The following is a 23,720-nucleotide window of genomic DNA, read 5'->3' as shown; positions in this document are numbered from 1 at the left end:
AGCCTTGATTGTTATAGTTAATACTAGAGGGATTTGACCTCCAGGCCGACTGGGTGTGCTAATCTAGCCTTTGCCTGAGGTATCCGGCAAATGGCTCTGTGCAGGGCTTGGGCGGGGCGGGTCCCACGGGATCAACAGGGCGGAGGAGGGAGCAGTTATGGCTGCTCTGAGTCCGTCCCCAGGGGCGTGCTGCTTCTCTGTCCCAGCAACAGCTGCAAACCTCGGAGGGACCGAAGCCAGACAGTCCTGCTTCTCCCGTTTGAGTCTGGGTCCCTAGAGACTCGCCCGGATCTGGAGCTCAGAGTCTGAGGCTCCCTCCAGATTGAAACAGACAACCACGCCCTCAGCCACCAGCCTGCGCCGCGCGCACTCCGCACCTTAGTATTTTACTTTAGCACTGCACCTCCTCTGATTCTCGGTTCCTCCTAGTTGTAGAACTTCCATTCAGCCAGCCTTCCTGTGGTTCTGGATGATGTCCGTTCCGTCTTTTAGTTGTATTTTTGAAGTGGTTGTTAGAGGCAGCAAACTCCGGCGTTAACCTATGCCGCCATCTTGTTTTTTTCAAATTGTTTATATTTAAAAGATATAATAGAAGGTCTAGATGTCAACTTAAAAAATAACCAAGGAGGTATAAAATTTTGCAAAATTTTTTTTGGGTGACATGGGGACAAAAATTCATGAAGATCACAAATACTGAATTTCACGTACATCTCTAAACATGCCGTGTTCTCTCCTGAGTGGACATGTCACTCTGCCCTTCGTCTGGGCAAACTTATCGCCAACATTCCCTCATTTTGTGACTTCCTATTCATTCACTAAAGTTAAAATCAAACACAATTTCTCTAGGAACCATGCTCCAATATTTTCTTGTTTCAAAGCAGAACCATATTGACACATGCCAAAACATTGTACTTTACTATAATTGCTAGCTTACATGTATTATTGGAATAAGATTGTGAGAATCCTTAGGGCAGTGTCTAATAGATCTATGAAATCTCAGTATCTTGTATAACACATCCTATGGCACATGAGTTGCTCAGTAAATCTGAAGTAAAATATTGTAAAAAGAGTTACAAATCTATTTGTGTTTCAAAGACTCATGTGCATTTTAAGCTACAGCTTTCCTTAAAATTTATAAACTGTAAAATCTTATCTAAAACTGAGGAAGAGTTTTCTCCAGCCTCCGCACGTCCTGAGTCCCTGCAGGCCGTGGCTCTCCCCTCCAGGACCCTGTCTCTTGGGCACCTCCCAGGCTGCTCCCAAACTGTTCCAGCCTCAGCCTGGCCCATGTGGGACCAGGCATGGGGACAGAGAGCTGCCCACTGCGCCCTGAAGGAGCCTGGCGGCCACCTCTCTATTCTCTCTTGGGGTCCTGGCTTCCTTCCCCATCCTTCACCTTTTATTTTATTTTTTAATTAATCCCCACCCAAGGATACTTCCCCATTGATTTTAAGAGAGAGTGGAAGGGAGGGGAGATAGGAGAGAGAGAGAGAGAGAGAGAGAGAGAGAGAGAGAGAGATCGAAGTGGGAGAGACACATCAATTCGTTGCCTCCCACACAAGGCCCAACCAGGGCTGGGGATCGTGCCTGCAACCAAGAGCCCTTCCAGTCGGTGCTGAAGGGCCACTCTCAAGCACCCTGCTCCAAAGGAAAACTTGCAGAAGAGAACCCCGATACCCGAGGACTGAAAGGGGAGACGGCTAGAGACTGGTTCTATCCCAAGTGAAAAAAAAAAAGACACACACACACAAAATTGAAGAAGAATCACCATTGGCTACCTTATTTTATTCTTATCAAAATTTTACCCAAATAGTTATTCTGTAAAGCACAGTATTTTGAAATATGAGATATATAACTTGTTATTATATATACTAAAGAGAAAAGTTAAATTTTCTTTTAGCACAGTATATCAGAATTTATTTAATACTGATGGTTTATATAAGTATCTTTTGCCTTCTTAAGGTGTATTAGCGATATATTATAAATATATAGGATTATTGTTGGTATCAATTTTTGGAAGGCATTTATCTTTTTTTTTAAACATGTTACTTGAAATACTTTTGGGTTTTTCCTCTATTCTTGAGCAGTGACAAGTCAAACACATTTGAGTTTACTATGTTTATTTTATAATTTTATTTTTGACATCCTTACTTTTGTGCTACATTTTAATATTTTATTTTTTTAAAAATATATTTTATTGATTTTTTACAGAGAGGAAGAGGGATAGAGTGTCAGAAACATCGATGAGAGAGAAATATCGATCAGCTGCCTCCTGCACACTCTCCACTGGGGACATGCCCGCAACCAAGGTACATGCCCTTGACCGGAATCGAACCTTGGACCCTTCAGTCCACAGGCTGACACTCTATCCACTGAGCCAAACCGGTTAGGCGCTACATTTTAATATTTTAATGTCAATATTTATTCATGTCTAATCAGCATGAATTTCAATATGTAATGCAATTTATGAATCACTAGTTTTCATTAAGTGATTATTAATAAACTGTGATTATTCATTATTTCAGTTCAAAGTCACACACTTTTTAAAATGATAAAAACACTTTAAGATTTTTTAAAATGTGTTTTTATTGATTTCAGAGAGAGGAAGGGAGAGGGAGAGAGAGAGACAAATATCAATGATGAGAGAGAATCTTTGATCAACTGCCTCCTGCACACCCCCTACTGGGGATCAAACCCGAAACCCAGGCTTTGCTACACCAGTTGGGCCAAAGTTATATCTTTTTAATATTTTTTCTTTTATCTCTCTATATAAAAGCCTAAGTGGCCGGAATGACCAGAATGACTGGAATGACTGGTCACTATGACATGCACTGACCACCAGGGGGCAGATGCTCAATGCAGGAGCTGCCCCCTGGTGGTCAGTGCACTCCCACAGCCAACCTCCCCCAGCTGGCCAACCTCCTGTGGTCCCTCCTCCCGGCCCCCAAGCTGGGATGGGGAACCGGGGGTGGGTGGCAGCGGACATGGCCCCTTTCCCAAGGATGCCAAGGGCCAGCTCCCTCCTTGGGGCTGGTGGCCAACTTCTTGCACCCGGTCCCTCCCCCCGGCCAGCAGGCCCCAATTGGCCCGGCCCCAGTTGGCCTGGCCCCTATTGTCCCTGATTGCCAGCCAGGCCTAGGGACCCCACCTGTGCATGAATTTCATGTACTGGGCCTCTAGTTAAAATATAAAAATGTTAGAATTTGCTTTTTGATATCAGAAAAATTTCTAGATTCTACCATTTTGTGGGAAACTGTTTATTGCTTTCACTATCTGATAAGCGTAGACAGAGGAAACCCCCCGAAGGCTGGGTGCCTTTGAAGCCCTAGCAAAGGTCGGAGCTAGGCGCCACCTCTGTTTGTACAGACAGTGGTAGCTGAAACGACTAGACCATTTATTATTATGTAAATCCTTGCTGATGGGCTAGTCTGCCTGTTAATGGGGTCGCCTGCCTAAGGGCTATGCTAGGGGTGCATCCCAGATCAATAAAAGCTTGGTGAGGCCTGAGCACTGGGGGAAGTCCTTCCCCTTGAGTTGGACTTACTCGCCTGGTCCCCCAATATTTCCAAATTATCTCTTGTCTTTTAATATTCATTTGTGTGAGGCTCTGCTTCCAGTTCCTGAACCCTGACCCACGCGGGACGTGGGAAGGAAACACCCAACACCATTTATATTTATCAAATTTATGATTCTCAAAAAATTTATCTAAAATTTCTCTCAGTTTAGCCCTAGCCGGTTTAGCTCAGTGGATAGAGCATTGGCCTGCAGAATGAGGGGTCCCAAGTTCAATTCTGGTCAAGGGCACATGCACGGGTTGCTGGCTCGATCCCCAGTTGGGGGAGGGGGTGCAGGAGGCAGCCAATCAATGATTCTCTCTCAACATTGATGTTTCTATCTCTTCCTTCCTCTTCCTTCCTCTCTGAAATCAATAAAAATATATATTCAAAAACAAATAAAATAGCTCTCAGTTTAAAAAATACATAAATTTTAAATTAGTAGAAAAGGTATACTTCTTCCAAGTTAGATTTTAATTTTTCCTCATTTATTTTATTGACATGCAAAGACATTTTTTCAAGTGTTTATAGATATTGCATAGTTCCAACTCAACTGTCTCTCAACCAGACTCCAAAAACTGGCTCCTTTTGTCTCTCCATTTCACTCGATCCAAGGAAAATTGTGATGGAAGGAAAGTCGGAGCAAGGCCTTGAATGGCTAAACTTTCTTAGTTTCATGACGTATTTGCTGCTGACAGATGTGTACAGTGATCCTTCCTTATCTGCGGGGGATACATTTCAACACCCCTAATGGATGCCTGAAACGGTGGGTGCTACTGAACCCTGTATAAATTTTTTTAAAATTTTTCTATACCTACATAACTTTTAACTTAAAGGAAGCATTTTATGGTTTATCTTTGAGATGTTCAAATTGCTAGCATCACTACTCTTGGCTTTGGGGCCATTATGAAGTAAAATAAGAGTTACTTGAACATAAGCACTGTGATACCTGACAGTGGATATCATAATTGAGATGTATGCTAAGTGACTGACAGGTGGTGCGTAGAGTGCTGATGTGCTGGACAGACCTGGACAAACGTATGATTCAAGTGCCTGGCAGGATGGAGCAGGATTGCATTAGATTTCATCATGCTGCTCAGAACAGCATGATATTTGAAACTTATGAATTGTTTATTTCTGGAATTTACCATTTAATATTTTCAGATAGCTGTTGACCTCCTGTAACTGGAATCATGGAAAAGTCAAACAGTGGTTAAGGAGAAACTACTGTATTTCTTATTTGTATTATCCCCTATATCATGAAGTATTAACAGATGAACTTAAGATTTTTTTTAAAAAACTTCTTACTTTTATGATTTTACTAAGCAAACAATATCTATTGAAGAGCTATTCAAATTCTTTCTGGATTAAAATTGCTAGCACAACAATACATCAAACTTTTACACACTGCACAGTGTTCAAATTAAAATAATCCAATCAAAAAATGGGCAAAGGACCTAGACACTTTTCAAAAGAGGACATTCAGAAAGCCAAGAGACATATGAAAACATGCTCAAAGTCACTAATCATCTGAGAGATACAAATCAAAACAACAATGAGGTATCATCTCACACCTGTCAGAATGGCTACCATAAACAAAAAGACAAGTGCTGGAGAGGATGCGGAGAAAAAGGAACACTCATGCACTGCTGGTGGGAATGCAGACTGGTGCAGCCACTATGGAAGACAGTATGGAGTTTCCTCAAAAAGTTAAAAATGGAACTCCTATTTGACCCATTGATCCCACTGCTAGGAATATATCCCAAGAAACCAGAAACACCAATCAGAAAGGATAAATGCACCCCTATGTTCATAGCAGCACAATTCACCATAGCGAAGATCTGGAAACAGCTTAAGTGCCCATCAGCAGATGAATGGATTAGAAAACTGTGGTACATCTACACAATAGAATACTATGCTGCTGTAAGAAAGAAGGAATTCTTACCATTTGCAACAGCATGGATGGAACTGGAGAGCATTATGCTAAGTGAAATAAGCCAGTCAATGAAAGAAAAATACCACATGATCTCACTCATTTATGGATAATAAAGACCATTATAAACTGATGAACAAAAATAGTTACAGAGGCAGAGCAGCCTCGAACAGACTATCAAACTACAGTGGGAAGGCCGGGGAGGCATGGGGGGCGGGAGGGGTGGTAAGAGATCAACCGAAGGACTTGTATGCATGCATATAAGCATAACCAATGGACATAAGACACTGGGGGGTATGGGAATGTCAAGGGGAAAAAATGGAGACATATGTAATACTCTTTGTAATATGTTAAGCAATAAAACAAAATATATAAAAAAGAATGATTGTGTTTCCCCTGGTTTACTCAGTGTAGTAGTCTCTCATAACTTGGTAGCGTTTACATCCTCATCTGCCATTTTAAGGGAAAGTACTTCCCAGAATTTACATGGAGGCTTTACCCACCACAGATTTTCAATGAGCAGAGTCCAAGGAGACATGCTGAAAAAGTTATGCTTTCCCCTCTTTCTAAATCCTTATTCATTAAACTTATTGGTGAAAGAATATTGATCATATGTATCAAATCATTTTAAACTGTCATGCATTCTACTAAGAGATTATTTTTTAAAAATATTAAAGAGAGAGGAAGGGAGAGGGAGAGAACATAAAAACATTAATGATAGAGAAACATAGATTGGCTTCCTCCTGCATGCCCCATACTGGGGATGGAGCCCACAACCTGGGGATATGTCATGACCTAGAATCGAACCAGTGGCCTCTATGGTGCATAGGACAATGCTCAATCACTGAGCCATGCAGGCTGGGCCACAGAAAGATTCAATCTGAATAAAAATCTGGGACAGTAAAAGAGGTTCCAAGAGATGGAGTAGGTAGTATTTGGTAAAATATATTAAAGCTCAAAAAAATTGTTTTTTCTTATGTATAATTCAGTGGCTCTGCCTTTTGATGATGATTTAGGCACTGACAAAGGATGGTGGTTATCCACCCACATTCTTTTAGCTTTGTTTAACTATCTGACTGGAGTTAGAAAGTCAATGTTCCCGAGAAAGAAAATATGTTACCTTTATGAAGATTAAATAACTTTATCTAATCAACAAAATAATGATGCATTCTTAATGAAATTGCTATTTTTGAATTCAAAGAAAAAATCCTTGGCATAGATATGTTTGCAGATATTGTTTTCACATTTCAGAATATTTATCTTACAAACATTAGTTAGAAATTGTGACCCAGAGGAATGGGTGACTTGAAGAGACTCTGGGAGCAGGAGGTGTGGTTTGAATCCTAGGTGTGGATTTAGGGGGCTCTGCCCCAGGAACACTGCTCAATAAAAGGACTGTGCATATATTTTCATTGATTTTTAGAGAGAGAGAAAGGAAGAGAGAAAGAAGCTTCATTGATAGGTTGACTTCAGTGACAGAATGGAATCAGCGACCTTCTAGTGCATGGGACTAAAAGGTGAACCAACTGAGCCACACTGGCCAGGGTTGATTACCCCTTGATGGTCAGTGTGCATCATAGCGACTGTTCATTCCACTGTTTGGTTGATTTGCATATTAGCCTTTTATTATATAGGATAACAATAGAAAAGTTTTGTAATCTACACTAATAAAAGACAAACATGCAAATTGACTGTACCTTTGCTATGCCTTAAGCCACGCCCACCAGCCAATCAGAGCAGCTATATGCAAATTAACCCAACCAAGATGGTGGCCAGCAGCCACAGAGCTGGAGCAGGCAGGAGGCTTGGTTGCCCCAATGATGGAGGAAGCCAAGCTTCCCGCTTGCCTCTGCGGCTCTGAGCTCCACTCAAAGCAACAAAGTTTCAATTATAGAAGGTAAATAAATCCCAGCTACCTGCTTTTAGCAGGCTGTGGCCACGGAACTGGAGCAAGCAGGAGGCTTCCCTCCTGCCTGCCCTGGCCGGCTCTGAGCTCCTCTCAAGGCTACAAAGTTTCAATTATAGAAGGTAAATAAATCCCAGGATAAAAAAGAAAAAGAAAAAAAGGAGAGGCTGGGAGCTTCTGTCGCCAGGGGGCTTGGCCAGCCTGAAAATGGCCTTCAGCCCCTCATCTAGACTGGCCAGGCACCCCAGTGGGGACCCCCCACTCTAAAGGGGGTGTGGCCAGCCTGCAAACAGCCATCAGCCCCTCACCCAGGCTGGCCAAACCTTCATGGGGTTAGGGACCTCACTGGGGGGGGCTTGACCAGCCTGCAAACAGCCATCAGCCCCTCACCTAGGCTGGCCAGGCACCCCAGTGGGGACCCCCACCCTGAAGGGGGTGTGACCAGCTTGCAAACAGCCATCATCCCCTCACCCAGTCTGGCCAGGTACCCAAGCAGGACCCCCACCCTGATCCGGGACACTTCAGGGCAAACCAGCCAGCCCCCACCCATGCACCAGGCCTCTATCCTATATAATAAAAGGGCAATATGCAAACTGACCCTAACAGCAGAACGACTGGGAATAACTGGTCACTATGACACACACTGAGCACCAGGGGGCAGATGCTCAATGCAGGAGCTGCCCCCTGGTAGTCAGTGCACTTCCACAGGGGGAGCTCTGCTCAGCCACAAACCAGGCTGATGGCTGCCAGCACAGTGGTGGTGGCGGGAGCCTCTCCTGCCTCCTCAGCAGCACTAAGGATGTCAGACTGCAGCTTTGGCCTGCTCCCCCCGGCAAGTGGACATCCCCCGAGGGCTGCCAGGCTGTCAGAGGGATGTCTGACTGCCAGCTTGGGCATGATTCCCCAGGGAGCGGGCCTAAGCCAGCAGGTGGACATCCTCTGAGGGGTCCCAGACTGCAGGAGGGCATAGGCTGGGCTGAGGGACCCTCCTGAGTGCACAAATTTTTGTGCACTGGGCCTCTAGTAAAATATAATGGAGAGACCTAATAAGAACTCCTGATTAAATTACTGTTAGGTATCTTTAATAATTGAGCATTAGACTACTAAGTATAATGCTACTTTCATTATTTATGAAAGTGGCATATTCATTAATAAATATGTCCATACTTTATGCTAATGAAAGCTGTTATTTTAATAGTTCTGTATTTTTAAAATCAATTTAAAGTAGCTGCCAGTTTTGTAAATAATATTTTTATAACCTACATTTTCACAAATAAATAGCCATTGCTCATTATTAATTATTAAAAATCATTTCCTTCTCTAAATATACTTTCCACTATTTGATTAACATTTAATCATGAGGTTATCCAAGTGCTCTGAGCTATTCATTGGCTGTATGTATACCTCATTGTGAAAATAGTATATTTTATGCATATTTATATCTTTATGTACTGTTTGTTGTCTGGTGAGGCAAAATCTCCTCTTTGTTGTTGTTTTTTTTTAAAGATACTCTTAGATAATCTTGTGTACTTATTTCAGAAAAGAAGAATTTTTGTATCAATTTTTTATAAGTCCCTATTAGAATTCTAATCATTTTAACTCCCTTTCCAAGGGAGGGCATTGGTCTTTTTAATTTTGGACTGGCCAGCAGTACTTTAAATACTTCCTCTTCTTTTTCTGTCTTTGGAACTCCTATTAACTCTTCATTAGAGCCTTGGATGTAACTGCTGGTCCTCTGCATTTTAATTTATGTTTTTAATTTCTTGAAGTTTTATGCCATGTTATTTTTTTAAACAAATATATTTTATTGATTTTTTACAGAGAGGAAGGGAGAGGGATAGAGAGTTAGAAACATTGATGAGAGAGAAACATGGATCAGCTTTCTCCTGAACACTCTCCACTGGGGATGTGCCCGCAATCAAGGTACATGCCCTTGACCGGAAATGAACCTGGGACCTTTCAGTCCGCAGGCTGACGCTCTATCCACTGAGCCAAACCGGTTAGGGCATTTATGCCATGTTCTTAACTTTATGTACACATCATTGTGAAAATAGCATATTTCATTTTAGATCAATTTGTCACTTAAAAAATTTGGATGTTTCAGAACATGTATTTGTGGCAATGTCAGGTGGAGCTGGATTTATGGCTTTGGTGTGAGCCCTGCCTGAGCAGGCTGAGTCCGCAGGAGCCCGCAGCAGGCTGCCCCCGGGAAGAGTCAATCCTCACGGGTAAGCCTGTCGCTTGGTTTCCCTCTCCCAAATGTGTTTAACAGTTTTCTGTACTCAGAGGATTTCCTTAATGGACCTACATTGGAGCTATCTCTAAACTTTTATATTTGCAGAATAATTTTACTTTAGGATATCTTTTTCTTTCTATGAACTATTTTCAAGTATAATAAATTCCAGCATGTTCTCAATCTGCAATATTTAAACTGGAATTAATATTTCATGAAATAAAATAACCATGACATTTTGGGATCATTCTTGTTTAAACATGATGTATGATGCAGTATTTTAAAAAATGTTCTGCTTCTTTATTGTGACATTTTTAGTTTTTCTAATATGTGATTCTTGTTTAATTTTGAAGCCACACTAACCCAACTTTACAAAACAAATTAATGAGTTTTATATGTAAGTTATGTGAACACAGAAAATTTTAAGATTTTAACTTGTATTGCCTTTCAAAAATCTTTAGGTCTAACTTCTATTCTGTCTTCATTTTGTTTGACCTCATTATTGTAAATTATAATTTAGTAGAAAATAATCCCTATATTATAAAATTCACAAATGTGTTGAAACACAAGTATATGCACTATTATCTTAAATTTAAATTATGCTTTATAAATTGATACATGTATTTGTGCATGTGTGTTATATAGTTTTCTCAAGATTACTGAAGTTATGTATATATTTTTATCTTTCAAAGAGCCAACTTGTCTTCTAAGTAATGACAGTACAATTTGGTTGGTTGCATATCCTTTCATTTGTTATCAAATCTTTGCAAGCTTGTTAATTCTACTTTTTAGTTTGTTCTATTTTATTGATCCATGCATTGCTGATATAAAAGCTTTGTTTATTTTTTCTTTTTTTTTCTGAGAAATGTTCTTAAAGCTACTATATTTCTTTTAAAAAATATTTTATTGATGTTTTACAGAGAGGAAGGGAGAGGGATAGAGAGTTAGAAACATAGATGAGAGAGGAACATTGATCAGCTGCCTCTTGCACACCCCCTACTGGGGATGTGCCCACAACTAAGGTACATGCCCTTGACCAGAATTGAACCTGGGACCCTTCAGTCCCTAGGCCGACGCTCTATCCACTGAGCCAAACTGGTTAGGGCAAAGCTACTATATTTCATTCGTAAACCAGTTAGGCCATATGCCACAAGGCCTCCCCTCCCTTTCATTTATCTGTCATGTTCTATAACAATGCTCAAATGCAGAAGTAGGAGAAATATAAATTAAACCTCACATATTCATGACAAAAATGTTCAAATATTATTTGAACTTTACCTCATTTACTTCACTTGTCCCTTTTTTCTCTAAAGAATTTTAAACAAATTTTAATGGATCAAGACACGTTACCCAAATATACTTTAGTGATTTGTCTTTCAGGTCATAGATATTTTCATCCATATAACCACGCTGCTGCTCTGTCATCACATTTCTTTTATTTCCTACAAAAATTTAGATTTGATTTATTCTAGTAAGGATTAAACAAGCACCAGACAGGACACTTATATGTCAGGTGTCATAAGTCTAATTCTTTTTTTTTAAATAATGTAGAAACCAGTTAAATTGCCTTTTAGAATGTTTCATGTTGTCTGATTAAGTAGTTTAACTTGTTTATTCTCTGTACTTGCTAAAAACTCAAGTTAATTCTAGAGATTTTATTAACAAATTTGACATGAACACTTCATAAATACTCTTCTGAGGTTCATATTGCTTCCCATTAGGAAACACAATATATCTTTGCCCATTTTTAGGACAGTGAAGATTCCAATTGTGGTTCGGGAGGTGATAGACTCCTCTTTACATTTTAAAGTTTTTGTGAAACATTCATTTAAGAATTATATTAATTACTGACAGTTTACACAAACAGTGATTTCCTGAGGAATTACCAAGTGCTGATTTTTAAGTGTTGTCACTTTCTTCACATTCTGGCTTCTAGAGTGTATATCTGATATTAGGTTCCTTTAAATTTAGATTTTACTTTCAAAAAAATAGTATTTTTTTCTGAGTCCTTCTGATATCTGTCAGCTCTCATTTTATGCCCTCCTGCTTTCTAGCTACGAAACATCAGAATTTGTTTATATTCTCATTAGTGTTCTTCCAGCGCTCGGGCAGGTAGCTGAGAAATTGTTATAACCCTTTAAAACATTAGGTTACTCTTCAATTGCTTTCTGGTCACATATTTTTTGGTATGTCCTCACTTTCTATTAGAATTTTATTAGGTACATTTTATATTTTATCTTTTATAAATTATTTATTTTGATTTAAATCTATTTTTATTTTCCATGTCTAAATGAGATAGTGTCCTAAACTATGAGGAAAATGTTCACTTCAAGTATTTTATATCTTCTACCTTATATGTATATTTATAATTCTATTTTTATTTCTCTTTTATTCATAAATCACACACAATTATAATTTTTTAAATCTTCACAAGTATATTTGGATAGTTAATTGTTATTATTTTCTACTTATATTCATTAATCCCCTTGAAGCTATTGGATGTGACTTCATTTATCTTATCTGTAATTTCTTGAGATATTCTCTGTAGCCTGAACATATTTCCTAGTATTTTTTTAGGATATGCTCATAGGCATTATACTTAAAAGAGAGTTAAACGTGGTGTAGAATTCTACTTTATGCCATTTCATTGTCTTGCATATATTTGCCAATGGAAATTCTGATGACAACTATTCTTGTTCATTTGAACATGACCATTCTTACCCTTTGCAAACTTTAGATTTACATGTTGCTTTTGGTGTTCTGAACATAATACTTCAGTTTCCACTATTTTTCTTGACTAAGTGGATTGTGGGAGGCTTGGTAAATCTTTTTACATCTGTAAAGGGAGGCATTGAATTCCACTGCTTGACTTGGTACTTTCTCATATCTCTTAGCTGACTCTCTGTTGCCAGTCTTGGTGATGAAAGGACAATATCAAGGACTTTTCTCTATTTTGCTTCTACTCCACTTGTATCCTCCAAATAAGAGAATATTTATCCCTTATGAAATGAAGAATACAGACCCAAGAAATATTTCAAATTTATTGTTTTGAGCATGTCAGACCTTTGCCATTTGAGAATCAAAGCCCCTACCTTTTATGTGATATCTTTTCAATTTCCTTATTTTTCTCAAATTCTTCTGTAGAAAAGACATAACTGCACATAAAATTAAGGACTAATGGTTTTGAATGTTTGTTTAGCAATGAAAGTTTTGCTAACACAGTGTCTGAAACCATGTATATCCAAAATGTTTGGGTACATTAGAGTCTATTGTAGGGACCTAATATGAGCGTGTTTCCTTTGAACTTTCTATTTCTCAACTAATGGCTATAAAGTCTGATATCTTATATATTGATCCTGGCAAAGTGTTGCATCTTTATTAGTTCAGTTATGTTATAGTCTCAGAAACTTACATTTGCAATTCAATGATTTTGTAAATCTCCATTTGTGTCTGGAATCAAGGTAATGTAAATGGCAGAGCTCTGTTCATCTGGTGAGTAGCAGAGAAAGCGTGTACAGAGAGAAGAATGAAGCAGACATACTAAGTGGTGCAGAGATGAGAGGTCATGGGCTCCAGGAGGCGAGACTGATGATGTGGAAACTTTGATCCTGGATAGATTTCCACATCTCAATTCTCAACCCTCAGGAGGTCTAAATGCACTGCCTGCCCTTGTGTCCCATGAAATACTGCTGCATCCTCTACTTAAATTATTTTAATAAATTTCTTTTTTTTCTTTTGTAGCTTAAGGCATTTCAAACAATTCTCTGAGCCAAGATTAAACTTGACTAACATGAATATTATTTGCAGCTTACAATGTGGAGTAATTAATTTAATTAGTTAAATTAATTTTATGTAACACACTATACAGGTACAAGGAGCAAATGATAACTTAAGCAAAAATAGCAGATTTTAGTTGGGTCCTTTATGTCCTTGTTATATCAACTGCACTTTCAGTTCTCCCTGTTCAATTGTCTTTCTAATTTCTATTGAAGCAAATTGATTAGACTACTAACATTTCCTAAAATAAGTTATTACTGATGGTATTGTAATCTGTTACTATTGGAAGAAAAACAAACAAGCAAACAAACAAACAACCCTGAGGAGTGAAATTTTTGAAACAGGTCCATGTTATAGTGGTACCTTTACATTGCCAGCACGTAGTCTAATATTTTAATCATTATTGCCATAAAAATACATTGAAATAAAAATGCTTTCTCTAAGGGCATAAAGATGCATTTAATTTTATTTAGAGGCATACAATTCCATATTACAAGTTCAACAAAGTGATAATCACATGTTCAAAAAATAAACCTCTGTAAATATTTATTACAGTTATATAATATAAATCTGATCAAGGAACACAGAGATGTGGAGGATTTTAAAATATGGACTCATTTTTTATATAATCAACATCAATTTGCATCATATATATGAATATATAATACTTCATTATTAATTTGTTCTTAATAAGAATATAAATACTTTGGAGGATTCAGTATCTCTGAATTATTCAGACAAAACACAGATATTATGGTCTTGTATAGATTCAAATTATGATTCCATTGCTTACTAGTTCATGTTTTGGGGAAGTTACTTCATTACTCTAATTCTCAGTTTCTACAATGAATTCTTGGAGTTATTTTGCTAGTTATATAAAATAATGTTTTTAAAACAGTAGCACAATGCCTTGCATGTAGTATACAATCGCTAACTGATTATTAATATAAATTAAGAAAAACAAATGCATAACTTAATATATACATTAATGAATATGATCACTTCTTCCTTAGGTACAAGGTCTCAGTTGGAATTTCTCTCAGGTTTTCTCTCCTGACTCAATGCATGTTTGCCTCAAGCTTGGTGAAGCTGCAAACAACTGTTTGAGGGAAGATTTCTCTCAGCTCTTCTACCCTAAGCCCCATCTTTTGGCATATTGCCCCCAATCCTAGGAAAATATTGCCTGATTGTTGCAACTTGGTCTTGGGCTGGAAACCTTGGAAGTCTGTCATACATACATGCAGACATCAAAGTTCAACCATATGTTCTCTGGTTTCTTATTACACCCAAGTTATTGATTCTGTCATTGCTCTACCAGTGTGAGGAGAAGTCATCGTCTATCCTCTCATATGGGGCTTCTCTCTTCTAGCACTTAGTTCTCTTAGGCTTCCTTTTTATTGTCAGCTCTCTGACTGAGAAATAAACAATGCTTTTGTAACTTATCAAACATAGTTTGGTTTTCAGGATGGGAGTGATGGTCTCTTGTGATTGCCTATAGCCTACTCTTTCTGTATCTTAACTGTAGAAATTTCTTAATTCAAGGTAATTTTGGTGAAATTAATCATCTTACTAGTATGTACCTCAAGTTATATTTATTTCTATGTATAATGTTATCCTGGTAGAGTATAGAAGTTAATGAGAGAATTTGGATTCAAGTTTTAGATATGATTTTCACTAGCTGTATCACACTAATTGCATAATTGCATTTTTATGTATTTAGCAAGGACATTTGCCCTGTAAATATCCCCTTGCCTTGCAAAAAAAAAAAAAAGGAAAATATTTTGATGAGAAAGTGAAGCTGTTAGGTGAATTATTATACTCAATCACTCTAACTTCTTTACCAATGAAGAAGGAATAAGAATTTTAACTTATAAAATTAAAGGGGATTAAGAAATAGCAATCATTCATGATACAATCTTTACATGTTAAGGAAGGCTGTGGTTTTTTTGCTCTACAGCTGTAAGAGGTTTGGGAAGATATTTTGAAACTAAAGATTATAAAAAGGCTTTAATGATTGAGAACACTGGTTTCTAGGAAAATAGTTTTATTGGTGACAGAACGAGTAGCTCTTTTTCTGTAATTTTTGGCAGAATAAATAGACCTTCTCAGCACTTTAAAACTATAAAACAGTTTAGTAAGACCTGCCAGATGGAGCTGTGACAGGTCAGCTCGTATAAGACACTGTTGCTGCCTGCCTAAACCACCAAACACACCCTTCCCCTCATCCTCCTCAGTCAAGCCATAATTTATTGTTTGTTTTGTATTGTTTTCAGATTCCACTCGACTCCATGTAGCTATACATCTCCAGGGAACTGGAACGTAATCCATGAAATAAAATCCTTTTGATCTAAGCTAAGTGTGATAGTCCCATTACTCTCATCATGGATTGGTTTAAGAATAAAACTATGACATAATTTCCACCTGTAGTATAGGAAGAACAGAATTGGCTGACTTCTAAAAAGCTTTCTTCAAGGCTAAGAAGACACAAACACTTTCTAAGAGTGTTTTTCCTCCCCACCCTCTTTCCACCCCCATGGACAATAACCTGAAACCATAGTAATAATGTTTAGAACAAGACATCAGCAAAACTTGTGACAGAGTAACTGGAAGGAAACTGAGACTTTAATGCTATCACTAAGTAATTAAGAACTCTGGTAACACCTACCTTGGAACTTCTTGCAGTGCTAGAGAAAATACTCCCCTTACTCTTACAATTCAATTGAGAGAGGTTTATATTATGTGTACCTGAAAGCATGTTAATGAATATAAAAATGAGTGCAGTATAAGCCATGACAATTGGTTAGAGTTCAACATAATAATTTAAATCAGAAAATGTGAAAATTGATGCTCTATGAACAATGATATTTTTTTATTAGGAAGCAGATTGTCAAAAGTAAAACCATTTATAGTGTTTTCTTCACAATTGGTTATAATTCATTTGAGATATTAGAAATCAGTGGTCATACTGAGTTTTGTATATCTAGTACATATCACAAACAAAAACTAAGCATTAAATAAATATTTGCTGAATAATAGTAAAAAAATAAATACTTAGAAATAATCTTCTTGAAAAAATATTTTATATCAGCTATATAAGGTTCTAGAAAAGGTGTAGTTTATGATTGATGGTGGAAGAAGGAATAATTATTGAAACACATTGCTAAATTAATTGTTGCAGTTGAGATGCTATAGGACTCATGAAGTGATGGAATGCAATCTATATATATAAAACCCTAATATGCAAATAGACCAAACGGTGGAACAACCAAACAACTGAACAACCGGTTGCTATGACGTGCGTTGACCACTAGGAGGCATGTGTGGAACATGGTGGGCATTGGCAGCAGGTGGCAGAGCGCGGAACATGGTGGGCATTGGGCACAGCAGGATGGTAGAGCAGGTGAGGGGGGGCGCCTGATCCAGGCAGGATGCCAGTCACTGTCATTGGGGCGAGCCTCTGGTGGTTACTGAAAATTCTTTGCTCCTGTGTGCCGCAGTCCCGCCCAGCACTCGCACCTGCTGCCAGCGCCACACCCACAGCTGGCACCAGAGCCATCGCTCGCACCCGCTGCCGGCGTGAGTCCTGATTGCTTGGTGCTGTCAGTGGGTGCGAGCAGCGGCTGCCAGCCCCGATTGCTCCTGAGGGCTTCTCCACCTCCCCCTGCTCCTGAGGGGCAATCGGGGCAGCAGCCGCCACTCGCATCTGCTGATAGTGCCGGCCCTGCTTGCACCCGCTGCTGGCGCCAGCCCCAATTGCTCCACACTGTCAGCGGGTGCGAGTGGGGCTAGTGCCATCAGCACGTGGGAGCAGCGGCGGTGGGAGCGGGGTTGCTGGCAGAGAGGGAACCAAGGGCTGCGGTGAGAGGGGCCAGGCAGGGGCCCGGAGGATGGGCCGAGATTCGCCCTGTGCCCACTGCAGCCTCAGGGCCCACAGTTTCTTTCAAGGTGCAGGGGGCCCCTAGTAACAAATAACAGATTAATGATATCCTATATGTAAGGAAAGGATGATTCTGGAAGAATATACATTATTATAACCTTTCATTGTCTTACTTTACCAGCTTAAGTTACAGATTTATATATTAAAAATTATGTCTTAAGTAAAAACTTGATTTTACTAAATTATATATATTTAAAATAAAATAATGAAAAAATGAAAACCTAACCTGGTTGGCAAGGTTCAGTGGTTGATCATTGACATATGAACTAGGAGGTCATGGTTTGATTCCTGTTCAGGGCACAGGCCTGGGTTGCAGGCTCAATCCCTAGTGTGGGGCATGCAGAGAATCAATGATTCTCTTCTATCATTGATGTTTCTCTCTCTCCCTCTCCCTTCCTCTCTGAATCAATTAAAAAAAATCAATAGGAAAATATCCTGGGGTGAGTATTAACAAAACAAAATAAACAAAAAAATGAAAACCTAATTCCTTAAAAGGTAAAGCCTAAAGTTAATGGGGCTACACATGGAAAACTCCAAATTTTCTTTTTATCTTATCTTGTCTTACTTTTCCTTCCCTCTACTTTCTTTATCAGTAACTCTGTCACTACTGAGAGTTCCCTATTTTATGATCATTTCTGACATGTTCTCCTAAGGCAGCGGTCCTCAACCTATGGGTCGCGACCCTTTGGGGGTCGAACGACCCTTTCACAGGGGTAGCCTAAGACCATTGGAAAACACATATATAATTACATATTGTTTTTCTGATTAATCACTCTGCTTTAATTATGTTCAATTTGTAACAATGAAAATACATCCTGCATATCAGATATTTATATTACGATTCATAACAGTAGCAAAATTACAGTTATGAAGTAGCAACAAAAATAATTTTATGGTTGAGGATCACCACAACATGAGGAACTGTATTAAAGGGTTGTGGCATTAGGAAGGTTGAGAACCACTGTCCTAAGGCAATATTCAGTGTTTAGACTAGTCTCTCTAGTCTCCTCTTCCAGCTATACTTGCTCCCAGAAATCCTAGTTTTACTGGAGAGAGTTCATAAATTATTTCACCTTGGAGTGGAGTTGAAACATATATAACCTAAAGGCAGAATGTAAGACATTTTTTTGGAGATATTTAGGATCTCCTCAAATTGTACTATAAATGAACCTGTGGGCATGTTTTATATAAGCCAGTAGAGGAAATGAAGAATCGACCTAGTTATTCAGATCAGCAGAATCAACTTGAATAACAGAATAAATTGGCTAACAAAACTCCCAAATAGCCCTCAAGCTGCTCTATGTAGATAGATGACTATTTTATTTTTCTGTAAGACTTTATCTGCAAAAAGTAATCATAAATATAAATGAGATAAAAAAAATAATAGGGAAAATAAACTTCCCCTACTTTAAATAATGCTAAGAATTCAAATGGCAGTTCTCTAGTGAGCAAAGGATATAGGCAGGAAATACTAAGTGTATATATTTGGTGCATGTGTATCTGTGTGCTGAGCTGGATGCATTTCTTAGAGCTAAAAATAGCCTATATTTTATATAAGATTAAATGATCAATGTAGTATATTTTCATTACTGAAATTTATATTTCGATATTTCTAGAATGCAAAAAGTGTGCACCCTACTGGCTTGAACAATTTAATGCAAATTCAACAAACTATCTTATGATTAGTTACTTATATATTCAAAAATTTGGATCCAGAAAATGATCTAGATGTTAAACCATTTTAAAATGGTTTGTGAGATTTGTACTTTTTTTAAAAAAGGAAATGTTAATTTTCTATTTCCTCTTAGTTCTGTCCCTCTTGTATTTGAACCCTGATACATATGAAAATCAATAGCTGGGGAGAGACAAGGAATTTTAGAAATTGTTATAAAAATACTTGCAAGTACTCTTGATTATATTCAATATTGTCTATATATATAAAAGGCTAATATGCAAAGTGTCCCCTCAGGAGTTGGACTGGGAGGCCGGGAGTTTGATGGCTCACTATGATATGTGCTGATCACCAAGGGGTGGTACGGAACGAAGAAAGGCCCCCACCAGCAGCTGGCAGCTGGGGAAGGGAGGCCCTGATTGGCCTTGATCACCAGCCAGGCCTAGGGACCCTACCTGTGCAAGAATTTCATGCACTGGGCCTCTAGTTAAATATAAAAAGCACTCTCATATATGCAATGCTTTCAGAAATATTGATCTATAGAGTTGCTGTGTATATATATAACACTATGAAAAGATGATACATTTTCCTAATGTTTTCTAGATGATATAGCTTATGGAAATGTTTTATCTTTACAGTGATTTATTTTAAAGACTTTGTATGGCTTCTTGGGGTGTGAGGGAGGAAGGTGTTTGGCATTTGTTCTCACTCTGCCCTTCCTCTCCCTATTTCCTGTCCTGGATATATTCCCAGGTTCATAATTATAAATCAGGCATGTGCATATTAGGATCTGTTTTATTAACCTTACCCTCCCTTAAAGGAATAATACTTTTTTTTCTTTTTAAAAGTTTAGGAAAAGGTTTGTGAAAACCTTTTTATTTTAAAGGATTAGGATAAACATTCCAGGGTTGTTTTGTTTTTGAGTGATTTGTACATTACAGATCAAATAAATCCATTGAGCATGATATCACCAAGCCACTAAAGGCAAATAGCAATACCAATAAATGCGGCAGAATACAACACGATTTCTAAAATACTGCCTTCCCAAGTGGTTGGATCCATTAAGTAAGTGTGTTTTATATACACTTCTGTAGTAATTACATCCATGTCTCTTATTTAACACATTCTCTCTCTGTTATAATGTATTTTTAAAAAGTTGGAAATTGTAGTCACTTTCTAAACTGACATATTTAAAAACCTGGACGTGATAAATGAGGAGGTGTCATAAAACAGGTTTGGAGGCAAAAGAAACCCAACCCCTCCTGGTTCTAGAAGGAATTGAAGCGATGGAGGAGTCGTTGGAAATTAGGAAGAGGCACCTTCTGGACCTGAGCTTCACCCCTTTCTTGGTGGAAGGCAGGAGTGCTTTCTACCTGCAAGCCTAATAAGAAAAGCTCAAGAGGACAATTTTAAAAGCTTCTCCTTATATCCACTGATGTTTTTGGAAAATAGTGGATGATGGCAAACATATCAAAGAAAAAATTCTATGGGCTATAGAGGGCTATTAATATACTTGTGGCAACATCCAGCTGCCTGTTGGAAAATAAGTGGACTTCCATTGACATTTCCAGATGTTTATTGTTCATCTCATTCACTGAAATATGAGTTTATTAAAGGTAGAGATCTCTGTTTTTTTGTTTGTTTGTTTTATTATTGTTTTGTTTTGTTTTGCACTTCTGCAGCGTTACCATCTAGAGCAGTGATGGCGAACCTATGACATGCGTGTCAGAGGTGACACACTAATTCATTTTTTGGTTGATTTTTCTTTGTTAAATGGCATTTAAATATATAAAATAAATATGAAAAATATAAGTCTTTGCCGAACCGGTTTGGCTCAGTGGATAGAGCGTCGGCCTGTGGAATGAAGGGTCCCAGGTTCGATTCCGGTCAAGGGCATGTACCTTGGTTGCGGGCACATCCCCACTGGGGGGCGTGCAGGAGGCAGCTGATCGATCTCTCTCATCGATGTTTCTAACTCTCTATCCCTCTCCCTTCTTCTCTGTAAAAAATCAATAAAATATATTTAAAAAAAAAAAAAGAAAAAAAAAAAGAAAAATATAAGTCTTTGTTTTACTATGGTTGCAAATATCAAAAAATTTCTATATGTGACACGCACCAGAGTTAAGTTAGGGTTTTTCAAAATGCTGACACGCCGAGCTCAAAAGGTTCGCCATCACTGACTAGAGCATTGCCTAGGAATAAGCAAGTTGATAATAAATATTCTGAATGACCAAATGAATTAATTAAATATTGGCTAGAGTAAGTGATGACACCCCATGTGGATGGATGTATTATTTATCATTCATTGAGCTAGATGACATAGAAAAAATAGTATTTTTAGAGGTGTAGAAAAAATACAGATGGGTATAGTATTGGGAAAGTGAGGTTTTAGGTCTATAGTCCATCCAAATGTAGCTGCCCAATAGGCAGTTGATGTGTCTCAGTTTCATGAGAGCCATTTGGGATATAAATTAAAAGATTGGGTGACAAAATGACTAACGTCAACAGTTGAGCAAATAATATTATGTGACATCATAATACACATACCAGACCTTCAGACAGAATATTTATAACCGGTGTGAGATTTCCTCATCAACCATTGCATTTTGAGGTAGGACAGATATAATAGCAGAGCTGGATGTCAAGTGTTGTACTGTGGAATTACAGAAGGCATGATTCGGAAACCATCACTTCCTCTTTTGGCATGATCAATGGCGAGGGCTGGTATCCAATGTTCCTTGTTAAAGTTATAAACATGCTGAGTGAAGAGATAGCAAAGTATGGGTTAGTAGCTGGCAAGAGAAGGAGTTTTTTCAGTTTTGTTTTTAAGAATGCAATAAAATCAGCATAACGGTATACTGATGGAGATTATCCTGAATGCAAAATAATTATTATGTTAAAGATAGGGAGGAAGATATTATTTGTAGGCCTGGTACAACACTCAAGGATTGGCTTTAGCAATATGTTTGGATAATTCATCTTGGGAAATGAGAAGAAAGATATCCTATATAGGAGTAGATTTGGCAGATCCAAAATTTGTTGATTGTATTTCTAAAATTTGATGACTTCTTTCCAATCCCTCATAGAGATCCTGTGATAACCCAGTTCCTATTTTATCTCTCCATTCCCATCAGTATCACTCACACAATTTCATGCGTTTAAGGCTGCACTGCATGCTGCTTCCCTGCTTTGCTCGGTCGCATCTATTATCCTTGGATATCCTATGTCATCCTCTTAGAACATTCCTCCTTAGAACACAGCTCTCAGTTCAAACTTGTATCACAGATACATCCTTCAAATATCCACTTAGAGAACATTTGCTTTATTTCTCCTATGATTTCAGACACAAGCTCCCAAAGCCTCCTTTGAGTGCCTCTACATGTGACTGCTCGTTGACCCCCTCTCTTATTGCTGTCAAAGTACTTATTACACCATATAATAATCCATCCATTACCTAGCTGTATGCGCCACTAACTGCATAGTAATACACCTATTACCTAGTTGTATGCTCCACTAGACCACAACTTCTTAATGACAGCATCTTACAACCTGGAGTATTTTGGGAGCTCAATAACTTTCTATTGAATGAATACTCAAATTCCTATTCTCCAACTCCTGGGGCAGTGTCTTTTCAAGGGCTTATAAAATAGTTAATATAAAAAATAAATTGTTTTTTTTTTATCAGTTTGTGTCCTAAGTACTGGATGTAAAAATAGTGTTAAGGAACAAGCTATGTGATAATGTAATTCTGGTTTTTGGAAATGTGATTTTTTAAAACCATGTAATGGTAGTCAATGGTAATCTCATTAATAGTCAAAGTAATGATATACACCAGAACTTTGTTCAGGTGTACAAGGGAGTTTGTCTACTACCAGCAGAGAATAAATAATATTGAATGCCACAACAAATTGCCCAAACACAGAAACTGCAGAGAGGCCGTTCAGATCACAAAACTCATTGATCTCCTTTGGCATTTAGCACAACTGGTAATAATGCACCAGCACTTTGGTACTATCTAGGTTCAGTGTTCTGTCTGAATTTCAAAGGCAATCTTCAGACATGATAACAATTATAAAGGTGTTACTTACTACTTAGTAACCAAAATGGTATTTCCATTTATATCTGTGAACTTTTAAATATCTCCTTTGGGATTCTCCACAGGGAGATTCAATTTCATTTGGACAAAACACTTTGAGCACAGATTGCATAAAGACATGCCCTTAAAATATTTGAAAAACTATCAGCGAGAGTTGTGTCAAATAAAATCCTTGATAAGTTAATTGTAAAGATTTAAAATTCATATTTTCTTAAAGTCAGATCTTGACACAAGCCATATACATCTGGAATATTTTTAATTGTTAAATGCTGTAGATAAATAAAAATCAGAATTTAATAGATATCTGTTAGATAACTTCATTTCTAAGTTAGATAAACTATTTGTATACTTATTTTGTTTATGGATCAGAAATATATCACCAAACTTTATTATGTTGCCATATTTGCTTTAGAATATATTTTAGGAATTAAATAAATATTTCAGCTGCCACTCAAGCCAATGTATTTTCCTCTTCAATTCTATTTGACTTATATCTTCCCCAAAGATATTGATAATATATTTTACAGTAACCCTCAACAAGTGTGTTTATGGTCATTAAATGTGTTTACATCTATAAAAAGTTATAACAGTCTAGTGTTTGTTTTAAATATT

The sequence above is a fragment of the Myotis lucifugus genome, unplaced genomic scaffold (assembly GCF_000147115.1).
Source record: "Myotis lucifugus unplaced genomic scaffold, Myoluc2.0 scaffold_24, whole genome shotgun sequence".
NCBI classification, from domain to species: Eukaryota; Metazoa; Chordata; class Mammalia; order Chiroptera; family Vespertilionidae; genus Myotis; species Myotis lucifugus.
This window is presented reverse-complemented; position numbering follows the sequence as displayed.